Source organism: Pan troglodytes, chromosome 17 (assembly GCF_028858775.2).
Source record: "Pan troglodytes isolate AG18354 chromosome 17, NHGRI_mPanTro3-v2.0_pri, whole genome shotgun sequence".
Classification (NCBI taxonomy): Eukaryota; Metazoa; Chordata; class Mammalia; order Primates; family Hominidae; genus Pan; species Pan troglodytes.
Window position 1 is genome coordinate 80016735 of NC_072415.2, and position 12705 is coordinate 80029439.

At 42.8% G+C, this 12705-nt stretch overlaps 1 protein-coding gene across 2 annotated transcripts in view; it reads right to left on the reverse strand.

The window, feature by feature from the left end:
• CD226 (CD226 molecule) overlaps nt 1-11391 on the reverse strand; it is a 144192-nt gene extending 132801 nt beyond the window's left edge. The window contains exon 1 of one of the 2 annotated variants that reach the window (XM_063795848.1): nt 9538-11391. The gene's annotated coding sequence lies outside the window, so the exon portion shown is untranslated. The remainder of the gene's footprint in view (nt 1-9537) is intronic. The other variant, XM_063795849.1, reaches the window with a different exon arrangement.
• Between the last annotated feature and the right edge of the window lie 1314 nt (nt 11392-12705).

Here is a 12705-nt window from a genome sequence, read left to right on the forward strand (position 1 = left end):
AAAAAGAAATAAAATTGTTGCTATTTGCAGGTGACATGATTGTCTATGTAGAACCCCCAAGAAATCTACAAAAACTTCTAAAACTAATAAGTGAGTTCAGCAACTTTGCAGTATACAAGATCAACACCCAAAATCAATTGCATTTCTATATATAAACATGAACATAGAGAAACCAAAAATAACGCAATATCATTTATAACCATAAGAAATTATGTACGTTTAACAAAACGTGTGTAGTATATGCTGAAAATTAGAACAATTTGATGAAATAAACCAAAGACCTGAATAAATGGAGACATGTCATGTTCATGGATAGAAAGATTCAAATGGTAAAGATAGCAGCTCTTCCCAAATTTATTTATAATTGTGGCATTATTTATAATATCAAAATATTATGAATGACTTAATACCCATCCCTGGAAAACTGGTTGAATAAACTATGGTACGTCCACATAATACAGTAAGGGAGAAAGATGTAGGATGGGAGGCTAGGCCTGTCTCTCCTTTTCACGTTTTTCTACCTGCTTTATATTCACTGGAAGCTGTTTAGATGGTGCCCACCAGATTAAGGGTAGGTCTGCCTTCTCCAGCCACTGACTCAAATGTTAATCTCCTTTGGCAACACCCTCACAGACATACCCAGGATCAGTACTTTGCATCCTTCAATCCAATCAAGTTGACACTCAGTATTGACTATCACAAGTCCACCCCTTGTCAACTTGAACCCATGCATGTCTCCTGAGATCACACATAATCTTCAAATAAAGACAATAATAAGGTCATAATTATGCCCAACATAATACAACTATCCTTCGTACAACCAGAAATGCACCAATCCCCAACCTAAATATTACATAAAGTTAATAACACTTAAATGCTGATATGAAGTCAATAAATCTTATGTCACATGATAAAGGAAAAGGAAATAAAATGAAGATATTTTCTTAGTACAAGTATATACATGCACAAACATGTTTTTAACAAAAGGAGGAAATATGACAGTTACAGTCCTTGTTTCTGCAGCTGGTCATGTGGTTGTTGCTGGTGTTGATGACTACCTTCTTCTACTACCCATTCCGTATTCCCTTTGCCTTCAGCAAGGACCTCAGCAGGTCATGGCTTTTTTCCTGGTGAAGTGACCCAAACCTTCAATCCTGAAGAGTCGGGACCATTTATAGCTCTGCCTGGATTGGGCTGTTGTAGTTTCCCATTGACCTCAATCACAGGGCATGGTAATAATAAGGGATGCCCTAATGGATCTGCTGTATTCCATGCATACTCTTCCTTACCTCCATTGAGGAGAAGTAGACTGATTTGACCTTGATAGTCCGGGTCAGCCACCCCGGCCAACACTGTAATTCCCTTCTTAACCTGTTGACTTAAAGGTAGGAGGAGCCCAAAGTGTTCAGGTGGCAATCTTAACTTCCAGTTTAATGGAATTGTTGTTGTATCTCCCTCTGGAACTAAGACTTCTAGGCCAACAGAATGTAATGTTGTGGGAACAGGAAGCAAAAATTTTGCTAGTGGATCACTAGGGGTGATGGTGAGTGGTGTCACTTCCACTTCCACCCCTTGATTCCTGGACCCATGAATCCTGGCTATAGGAGACACAGTACCATATATTGGATGCTGATTCAGAGCACACACGGCCTTCTGGAGAATTTTGCCCCAGCCCTGCAAAGTATTGTCACCTAGTCGGTATTGTAATTGTGACTTCAAAAGGCCATTCCACCATTCTATCAATCCAGCTGATTCAGGATTATGGGGAACATGGTAAGACCAGTGAATTCCATGAGCATGAGTCCATGCTGCACTTCTTTAGCCGTAGAGTGAGTGCCTTGGTCAAGAGACAATGCTGTGTGGAATACAATGACAGTGGATAAGGCATTCTGTGAGTACATGGATGGTAGTCTTGACAGAAGCACTGTGTGCAGGATAGACAAACCCGTATGTGGAGTGTCTATTCCAGTGAGGACCAACCTCTGGCCTTTCCATGATGGAAGAGGTCCAATATAGTCAATCAGCCACCAGGTAGCTGGCCGATCACCCCAAGGAATTGTGCCATATCAAGGGCTTGGTGTTGGTCTCTGCTGCTGGCAAACTGGACACTCAGCAGTGGCCATAGCCAGGTCACCCTTGGTGAGTGGAAGTCCATGTTGCTGATCCCATGTGTAATCTCCATCCCTGCCACCATGGCCACTTTGTTCATGGGCCTATTGGGCGATGACAGGGGTGGCTGGAGAAAGAGGCTGAGTGGTGTTCATAGAATGAATCATCCTATCCACTTCATTATTAAAATCCTCCTCTGATGAGGTCACCTATTGGTGAGCACTCACATGGGACACAAATATCTTCACAGTATTTGACCACTCACAGAGGTCCATCCACATACCTCTTCCCCAAATTTCTTTGTTACCAGTTTTCCAATTATGCTTCTTCCAAGTCCCTGACCATCCAGCCAAACCATTGGCTACAGTCCATGAATCAGTATATAATTACACATCTGGCCATTTCTCCCTCCATGCAAAGTGCACAACCAGGTGCACTGCTCAAAGTTCTGCCCACTGCGGAGATATTCCTTCACCACTGTCCTTCAGGGATGTCCTAGAAAGGGGCTGTAGTGCTGCAGCTGTGCACTTTTGGGTGGTGCCTGCATATCGTACAGAATCGTCTATGAACCAGGCCCTAGTATTCTCTTCATCTGTCAATTGATCATATGGAACTCCCCATGAGGCCATCAGTGCAGGATGGGGAAGAGAAGGCAGGGTGGCAGATGTGGAGACCATGGGCATTTGAGCCACTTCCTCATGTAACTTACTTGTGCCTTCAGGACCTGCTCAAGTCTGATCACATATATACCGCTTCCATTTGTTGATGGAATGCTGCTGTGCAAGACCTACTTTATGGCTAGGCACCCAGTTCATGATAGGGGTCCAGGTCGCACGGTGACCTGATGACCCATAGTCAAATGTTCAGTTTCCACCAAAGCCCAGTAACAAGCCAAGAGCTGTCTCTCAAAAGGAGACTAGTTATCTGCAGAAGATGGCAGGGCCTTGCTCCAAAAGCCTAGAGGCCTCCACTGTGATTCACCTATGGTGGCCTGCCAAAGGCTCCAAACAGTATCCTTATCTGCCACTGCCACTTCAAGCACCATTGGATCTGCTGAGTCGTATGGGCCACGTGGAACAGCAGCTTGCACAGCAACCTGGACTTGTTGCAGAGCCTTCTCCTGCTCTGGACCCTACTTAAAACTGGCAGCCTTTCAGGTCACTTGACAAATGGGCCTGAGTAACACACCCAAATGAGGAATGTGTTGCCTCCAAAATCCACATAGGCCCACTAGGCACTGTGGCTTCTTCTTGGTTGTAGGAGGGGCCAAAGGCAGCAACTTATCCTTCACCTTAGAAGGAATATATCGACAGGCCCCACACCACTGAACCGCTAGAAATTTTACTGAGGTAGAAGATCCCTGAATTTTAGTCGGATTTATTTCCCATCCTGTGGAACGCAAATGTCTCACCGATAAGTCTAGTGTGTTTGCTACTTCTTGCTCACTGGAACCAGTCAGCATAATGTCATCAATGTAATGGACCAATGTGATATCTTGTGGAAGCAAAAAGTGATCAACGTCTCTCTGAATGAGATTATGACACAAAGCCAGAGAGTTGGCATACCCCTGAGGCAGGACAGTAAAGGTATATTGCTGGCCTTGCCAGCTGAGGGCAAATTACTTCTGGTGGACAGGAATGGAGAAAAAGGCATTTGCCAAGTCAATGGCTGCATACCAGGTACCACGAGGTGTGTTAATTTGCTCAAGCAATGAAACCACATCCAGCACAGCAGCTGCAATTGGAGTCCCCACTTGGTTAACCTTACGATAATTCACTGTCATTCTCCAAGATCCATCTTTCTTCTGCACAGGCCAAATGGAAGAGTTGAATGGGCATGTGGTGGGAATCACCACCCCTGCATGTTTCAAGTCCTTGATGGTGGCACTAATCTCCACAATCCCTCCAGGGATGCGATATTGTTTTTTATTTACTGTTTTTCTAGGTAGGGAGTCAAATGGCTTCCATTGGGCCTTTCCCACCATAGTAGCCCTCCCCCTACCAGTCAGGGAGCCAATGCGGGGATTCTGCCAGCTGCTAAGTATGTCTATGCCAATTATGCAAATGACCACAGGATGAGTCTGGGGGCCCACTGGACCCACTGTAAGTCAGACCTGAGCTAAAACTTGGAGAAGGACGGGAGAAAGAGTCACTGCATAAATTGCTGATAATATAGTGGGGTCCTTCCTCAAGAGCAGCCAGCTTCCCTTCATTCAAGGGGTTCTGGGTGTGTAAACTGGCTCAAGTCTGGAAATTGATTGAGGGGCCATGATTTTCTGTTTTTATAATTTGAATTAGTCTTTTGTCCACTCAACCTAGAAGTTTTCTTCCTATATAGATTAAGTAGAAATGCAGTAGGCTTCCTACCCATTTTACTTCTAGGAACATTGTGATTAATTAGCCAATGCCAGAGCTCCACACAAATCAGACTATTCTGATTGCTGCTTTGTCTCTGCTGTCCCTTACAGTATCTATGCCTGCCTTGCCTTTGATGGTTGAGTGCTGCCACTTGGCCCCTGCCACCTCAGGATCCAATTATTCCCATTGAATTTAAATTTTCTAGTTGAGTGACTGTGGTTCCCACTGTTAGATCTGACATACAGAGAAGAGCAATTTCAGGGCTCTTCAAAGATGAAGGTGCTGCACTCACAAATCTATTTTGCAAGGCATTGGTCAAGGGTATATCTTCTGGACCCTCCTAGCTGGGATGAGTAAAACTAAAGTGACTAATCCACTCCACCATCCCGATCTCCCTAAGCCTTTGGATCCCTTCCTCTATATTAAGGGAGATCAGGCATTTCCAGCTTACCCACAGTGGGCCATCTTTTAATCCATATTTCAGCTAACCAAGCAAATAAACTATTAGAACCTTTTTAAACTCCCTGAGCTGCAACATTAAATGCAGAGTCCCTACTTAGTGGGCCCAAATCAATAAATTCAGCCTGATCCAACACCATGTTCCTCCCACCATTATCCCATACCCTTAATATCCATTCCCATGCCTGTTTTCCAGATTTGTTTATATAGGTTAGAAATCTCAAGGAGTTCTTATCGAGTGTAGCACACCTGCTTATGGATTACACTCTCAACCTCACCTCTAGGGGCCTGCGAGTAGTTTAGTTTAGTTATAGGTCTAGAAGCAAACAGGGGTGTTGGGGGTGGCACCTGAGAAGAATCAACATTATTTTGCCTGACAACTGCTTCAGGGGAGGCCATCACTGTTGCCTCAGGCAGTGAAGGGTTAATCTCCTCAGACAAAGGTGGAAAGGCTGATGGCAGCATGGTAGGGGAGAAGGTGTTGCCACTACTGGGGATGGGGAAGCTGTTCCTTCTGGCAAAAATGGTTCATCAGAGTTTACAAACTCAGGGTTCTCCCACACATCCCCATTCCAAGTTGCAGGGTCCCATTCTTTTCCAATCAAGGCCTTCACTTTAACAGCAGACACCTGGGGAGGCTGTGCATGCACCTTCCATTGCAGGTCAGCCACTCACATGATAAAAGTTTGTGTCTGTTTTACCATAATTTCAGCTCAGGATAATCTTAGCAGATTTGCGGCTCAGTATCTGCTTCTGAAGCCAGGAGACAGAATCCCTGAGTTCATCATTTTCTTTCATCACTTTGTCCACTGAACTGAGGAGCAACCAACCAGCTTCATTATGTTCCTTGGTTCCCCACATATGGTCAAAGGTATTACGTATAGAGTCACTAAACTCCTTGCCTCTCATGAGCAGTGAAGCAGGAGTGTCATGTCAAATGCATTTATTTTGCATAATTCTCTAAACAGTTCACACCAAGGACTATCAGTGTTTTCCACACTATTAGAAGTAGAGTACTTAGCATTTATATATATATATATAATATATAATATATATTCCTATATAATATATATCCTATTATATATAATGTATATAGGTGTATATATAATGCCTATGTGTGTGTATATATAATATATGTGTGTGTGTGTATATATATATGGGAGTTTATTAAGTATTTACTTACATGATCACAAGGTCCCACAATAGGCCATCCGCAAGCTTGAGGAGCAAGGAGAGCCAGTCTGAGTCTCAAGACTGAAGAACTTGGAGTCCGATGTTCGAGGGCAGGAAGCATCCAACACAGGAGAAAGATGTAGGCTGGGAGGCTAGGCCTGTCTCTCCTTTTCACGTTTTTCCACTTGCTTTATATTCGCTGGCAGCTGATTAGATGGTGCCCACCAGATTAAGGGTAGGTCTGCCTTCCCCAGCCACTGACTCAAATGTTGATCTCCTTTGGCAACACCCTCACAGACACACCCAGGATGGCTACTTCGCATCCTTCAATCCAGTCAGGTTGACAGTCAGTATTAACCATCACAGAACTAAAGTTGTATCTGCTTGTCCTTGGTAATAGCACTCATGTAGTAATTCTGAAAGCACTTTGTTCAACTTGCGTATGACAGAGGAAATGAGTAGATACATTTGACTCTGGTATTACAAGGAACCAGGGTTCTCACTATGGGTAAGAGATACAAATATGGAATGGGGAATGGAGAAGAACTCTGAGTTACCGGACTGAAACTGAAGTTATCGGTGGAAACGTATGAATTTTAAAAATGTATTTCTAGTTCTGGTTCTAGTTCCACTAAAAGGGTCTAGAAGTAGCATAGCCCAGTAGCAACACCCACACCTACCTACTTCCCATAACTTAGTTGGTAGATGCCATCTCCCACTAAACAAGCCAGGGCTCCTTGTGGAAATTCTGATTGCAATCTGGCATGAGGAAATACAAGACCACAGTGTAATCCTTTGTGGGCATAGACAAAAACAAAGTCCTTGTGCTACAGCCATCACCAAACACCGCCCTCTCCCAGATAACCTGAGTGACAGCTGCTTCTGCTCAAGCTGCAGCTTCAGCGTCACTCTACTTCCCTACCTCCTCTCACACAGCACCTGATCCAGAACAAACTCCTCACCTCCTCAGCACCCCACTATCTCCTAACACAAGTTAAATCCTCACAACCAGGCCAGGTGCTGCCCCACCCTTTGCCATCGAGAGAGTGTGTGTGTGTGCATGTGTGTGTGCGCGCGCACGCACTCTCCATTGCTGTTGCAAGCATCAAAAAGCCTAACTTTGTTGTGCCTGTGGTCTTGACCGAAGGGTGTAAAACTTTGTGTATGTACATGAGCTGAGAGGCTTTTTGTCCACAATCGTGCTGAAACTCATTCCTAGAACCTCCTAGAATAATGCAGCCATAACGGCATTTCAGAACCTTACTCCACTCTGCACCTCTCTGCCTTGCATTTCTGCTCCTTAGAAACAACAACTATCAAATCTTTTGGCTGTTTTTCTTACGTCATGTTTCTAAATAATATGCTCATTCTGTTACTTCTGGATTTATCTATTTTATGCATTATTGCTTGCCTTCCTTCAGTATATTATTTCTCTTTCACAGACCAAATAAAAATTTATGCAAACTGAGAGCAAGACAAAATGCTGATTTCCTGATTGTTTTGAAATAAAAAAGGCATTTTCTCCTAAACCTGTTTGACCCTCATCTTATACTCTTGGGGAAGGTTTTACTTTGTTCAAAAAATATTTGATTGGTAATTCACAATAGATGAGGTGTTTCCTTTTACACACATCTACATTCACTTCCTCCTACCCCATCTTCCCAATACATGTTAATTGTGATTTTTAAAATACTGATCATCAGTGTTGACATCACTATGGCTATATAAATGCTGATCATTTCTTTCCTGAACAATTTCTTTAGCCAAACACCACCTCTTCTCTTCTCAAACATCAAAAATCCTCTTGTTTGGGCCACGGCGTCCTCACACAATGCACCACGCTCTTGATCCCTCATGAAAATATCTCAACTTGGATTTGTAGTAATGTACCATAGCTGGAAGGGTGTGATTCCCTGCAGACGACAAAGGATCATGGGCTTCCCTATGATGCACATGGCATACAATGAATGGTGTCTCTGCCAAGTGGTCTCAGGCACCCTGGACTGGAGTCTGGTAAAAATCTCTCTCTTATCCATCCATCTTTGTTTGGTGGATTGATTGAGGAGAAGCTGGATTTAGATGATCTGGCCTCATTATTTATGTACATTTGGTATTAGATAGAATGTCACTCTTCTCTCTTGTATTATCAGTAGGTGAAAGATAAGAGCCGACACCAGTTCCATGTGGGTTATGTAGATAAGATTTTATCTTTATTTTGCAGAGCTCCAAGTATATTAATAGCATCCTATATTTGATTACATAATTGGGTACTGAGGCTCCTTTTACTTCCACAGGATAAGGTTGAATTCATTTTCTGAGACTAATTAATCTGAGACCTTTGAAGAGGAAGTGGGGTTGAACGTGAAGAAGGAACCATTATTGACAGTATCCCAGGAGCTACGCATTGCCAGGCATATTCAATTATGCTATAATTTTCATAAGGTCAGCAGATATGAGAGCAAAACTGTTGCCCACTTAAGATTTGGAAACATTTCAGAAGAGGGGAAAAACATGAACTTCTAGTGGTATATTTTATTCTTTTTTCCAGCTCAATCATTTTTCTCTTCATTGTTCCTTAATTCCCATAACTTCTTTTAAAATATCCGTGACAAGAAGATCCAAAAATTCCTTCAAATTTCATTGAGTGATCTGTTGCAGTCCCTATACCTCCTGCTGTGGCTCTTTGTCAGGAACTGTGGTTGTGTGGTTGCTGCTGTGTCAATTTGAGCAAACTGTACTTTCAGGGATAAAAGAAAATGCTAACACCTGGATAATTCTTAAAGTTATTGCATGGCATGTGGAGGAAACTGAAATCCTTCTGCGGGGAGGGGATTATTTAGATCTAAAAGGGCTTGAGAAGTCAGTCATGGAGGAGGCAGATGGATAGTGGGAAAAAGCAGTGAGGAATTAGACAAACTGTTTCCAAGTAAATCTGGAATCTTCCAATAGAAGTAATAACTAAAGTCAAAAGAGGTAATGTGACTTCCTGGGGAAAGCACATACAGGAAAAAGAACTGAAGAAATTTACAATAAAACTAAACCAAATATAACACAAACCAGATCGTAAACCTCAAATTTCTAAGGGGTCCTTGAAAGTTCAGAAGACAGGTTTTACAGTGGGTTCAGGTTCTCAGAAATGAGAACTAGTTCATAGCTGAATAGAAGTAAAAGTGAAACATCACATCTTGTCAGAAATGTTTCAATTTAGCTATCATTCTACAATGAACAAGAAATAATATTGTTCTTCTACAAGACAGAGTATCAACGAGGTGTGCTAAATAAGATCTGGAGAGTAAATTATAGAAATTTATCCATTCTAAAATGCCAGAATAATATTAAAGCGCCACAAGACAGACAGACAGACACACACACACACACACACACACACACACACACACACACACACACACACAAAATTCAAATATATGAAATGTCTTACCTATATCCAAGGGAATGGGTAAGCCAAGGGAATGAAATTAGTGGCTGTTTCAGAGCACCTAGAACCTACAATTCTCTAAGTATTAAATAAAAACAGATCTGCAGTCATTTTCTTTTTAATTGAATACTTGCATTGACTTGATCTATGCCCTTAGCTCTAAGTAGGTAGGAGACAGACCTTTAACTCTGATCCAGCTGTAGAATAATGATTCATAATTCAGTTGTTTCAGGAAGTGAGATGGGTGTACGTGTGCAGGTTGTTCTATAGATAAATTGCGTGTCATGGTGGTTTGGTGTGCATATTCAACCAAATTATTTCTCAGTTTCTTTCTGTGTTCTGCATGAAACAGTACTTTATTCCTGTGCTATTCATATGTAACTGGAATAACGAACTGGGCAGTGTTCAGTCAAGCAGTATGCTGAAGGGACTTGCAGGCCCTATCAGTATATATTATCAAGGTTTGTTCTGTGAATTTGTGAACTTTTTCAAACCCATTACTACACCATTATATAGCTTGAAAAGGTAAACTGAAGGGATTCTACAAAATCAATGAAATAAAAAAACTACAAAATCAATGAAATAAAAAGTACGAGTGACTACTTTTATAGTTAGCAATGCAAAAGGAAAAGAGAAACTTCCACTGTTAGTACACACATATCAACTCTCACCTAGAGACTGAGCAGCTCCTGCAGACAAGGGGATGGGGCACATGATCAGCACATTTGGGTCACAGGCCCACCCCTGTAGCCACTGGAATTACTATGGGAGAAGAGAGAAGGAATTGTTTATACAAAAGGGTGCTGAGACAATCAAAACAAAAGGCGTTCTGCAGACACCTTGTTGTTGGAGGTTAGAATGCTATTCAGTCTTACTGGCCTGGAATTTTCGAAAGGCTAATATTGCAAGTTCTTCCTACAAACCTGTATGCCCCCTGGCTTCCTATTCACCCTACCTACATAGCAGTTCTATTGTCCATCGTAACAATGGCTCACCAAAATTTACCTCTAATTCTCATATGCGTATTTCAATATCTCCCTGCATGGCATAATTAGGCAGCAATTAGAAGAAACTTTGGAATATAAATTGGTACTATTTTCTAACAGCAATTTTACTGAGTTGTATTTTTTCTCTGTTCCTCAGGTGTACAGATATGGTTTACTCACAAGTCTTAAGTGAGGACATATTTCCATCACTGATTCATACAGTGTCTGTTTTTTTAATTAATTAATTAATTGATTATTGAAAGTAGTATAATAAGTACCATGAACCCGTCACCCTAAACAAAAACCAGGATCTTGGTGCAACCTACATTTACTTGCGTTCTCCCCATGTCAAAACATCCCACTGCTATTCCCCTGCTAAAGTCACCATCGCCCTCTTGATTTGCCTTTTTATGTAGTTTTTGTGCGCATATGTGTGGTGAAATTGTTGTTGTTGTTGTTGTTATTGTTTTAGCTTTCACCTCTATGAAAAGAGTATATAAATATTTAAGACACATTTTTCTTCATTGAATATTCTACGACTAACAGTGATGGGAATGAGATGGCAGAATAGGAAGCCCTAGACCTCCTATCCTCCCCACTCCCCCACAAGATTCAACAACTATGCATGGATGAATGTGAGAATTCCAGAAATGTGAGAAATAAATTTCCGGGTTTGAATAAATTCCGTAGTCTAAGGTATTTTGTTGGAATACAGATGAACAGAAACACTGAGCACAGGTGAGGGGCTCTGGCAGCTAGTATGTGCTAGTCCAGTTGGTGGCTTTGTTCTCAGCAGCCCCAAGCGTCTAGAATATGCCAAACCTGTCCCTCCTCCAGGACAGGTGATGCAGAGCCAGTCCTCCAGGCAGCCCCGGAAAGTCCAGAACATCGAACACTTGCTGTAGCTCTGTCCCACCCCAGGGAGAACTCAGGATTTGGGGGTTCCCCGTCTTGTTCTGTGCTGGGCGGCAGAGTCTAGTTGACAGGCTCCTGTACCCTGAGCAAGCATGAAACCAGCAGTCTTGAAGCCAGCAGAAAAATTGGTGGCACCCTCGCTCCATAATCCTTTCTCTGGCACCTCTCACATGATTGGGAGGAAACCCCAGGTCATAACTTCTCCCAGGGGAGGGAAGGAGGGGACTTGACCATATGTCCCATGTTCTGACATTCTGGGGGGCTTCCCAAGGGACTGATTTCTGTGTTGCCTGAATCTGAGAGTTGACAGAAACAGCCCTAGGTTGGGAGCCACTGAGAATAAAGGACATAGTTGTCACTAGTATGCACTCACCAGTCATACTTTCAGCAGCCCAGCACTGAACGAGAGGGAGAACCCCCAAATCCTGAGTTCTCCCTGGGATGGGACAGAGCTGCAGCAAGTGTCCGATGTTCTGGACTTTCCGGGGCTGCCTGGAGGACTGGCTCTGCATCACCTGTCCTGGAGGAGGGACAGGTTTGGCATATTCTAGACACCTGGGGCTGCTGAGAACAAAGCCACCATCTGGACTAGCACACACTCGCTGCCAGAGCCCCTCACCTGTGCTCAGTGTTTCTGTTCATCTGTATTGTTCCAACAAAATACCTTAGACTGCGGAATTTATACAAACACAAAAATTTATTTCTCACATTTCTGGAGGCTGTGAAGTCCAAGATGAAGGAACTGGCAGATCCAGTGTCTGGTGAGGCTCGTGTGTTGCTTCCGAGAACTCTGCCTTGTTGCTGGGTCCTTACACGGCAGAAGCCAAGAGGGCAAAATGCACCAGGCACTCCCTTCAACCTCATTTATAAGAGCAGCAATCCATTCATAACAAGCCCTAACGCCTTCATCACTTCTCAAAAGGCCTCACTTCTTAACACTGTTCACATTGGGCATTAGGTTCCAACATGTGAATTTTGGAAGGCCACATATATTGAAACGATAGCACTCCACCTCTGGCTCCCCAAAATTCATGTCCTTCTCACGAAGGACAAAAAAATGCGCTCATTTTATCACAAAAGCCCCCAAAGCCTTAACTTGTTCTAGCACTTAAAGTCTAAAGTCTCATCTAAATATTGTCTAAATCAGATAACGGTTGACACCCTACGTACAATTTATTTTTTTATTTTATTTATTATTTTTTTGAGATGGAGTCTTGCTCTGTCGACCAGGCTGGAATGCAGTGGCGTGATCTCGGCTCACTGCAACCCC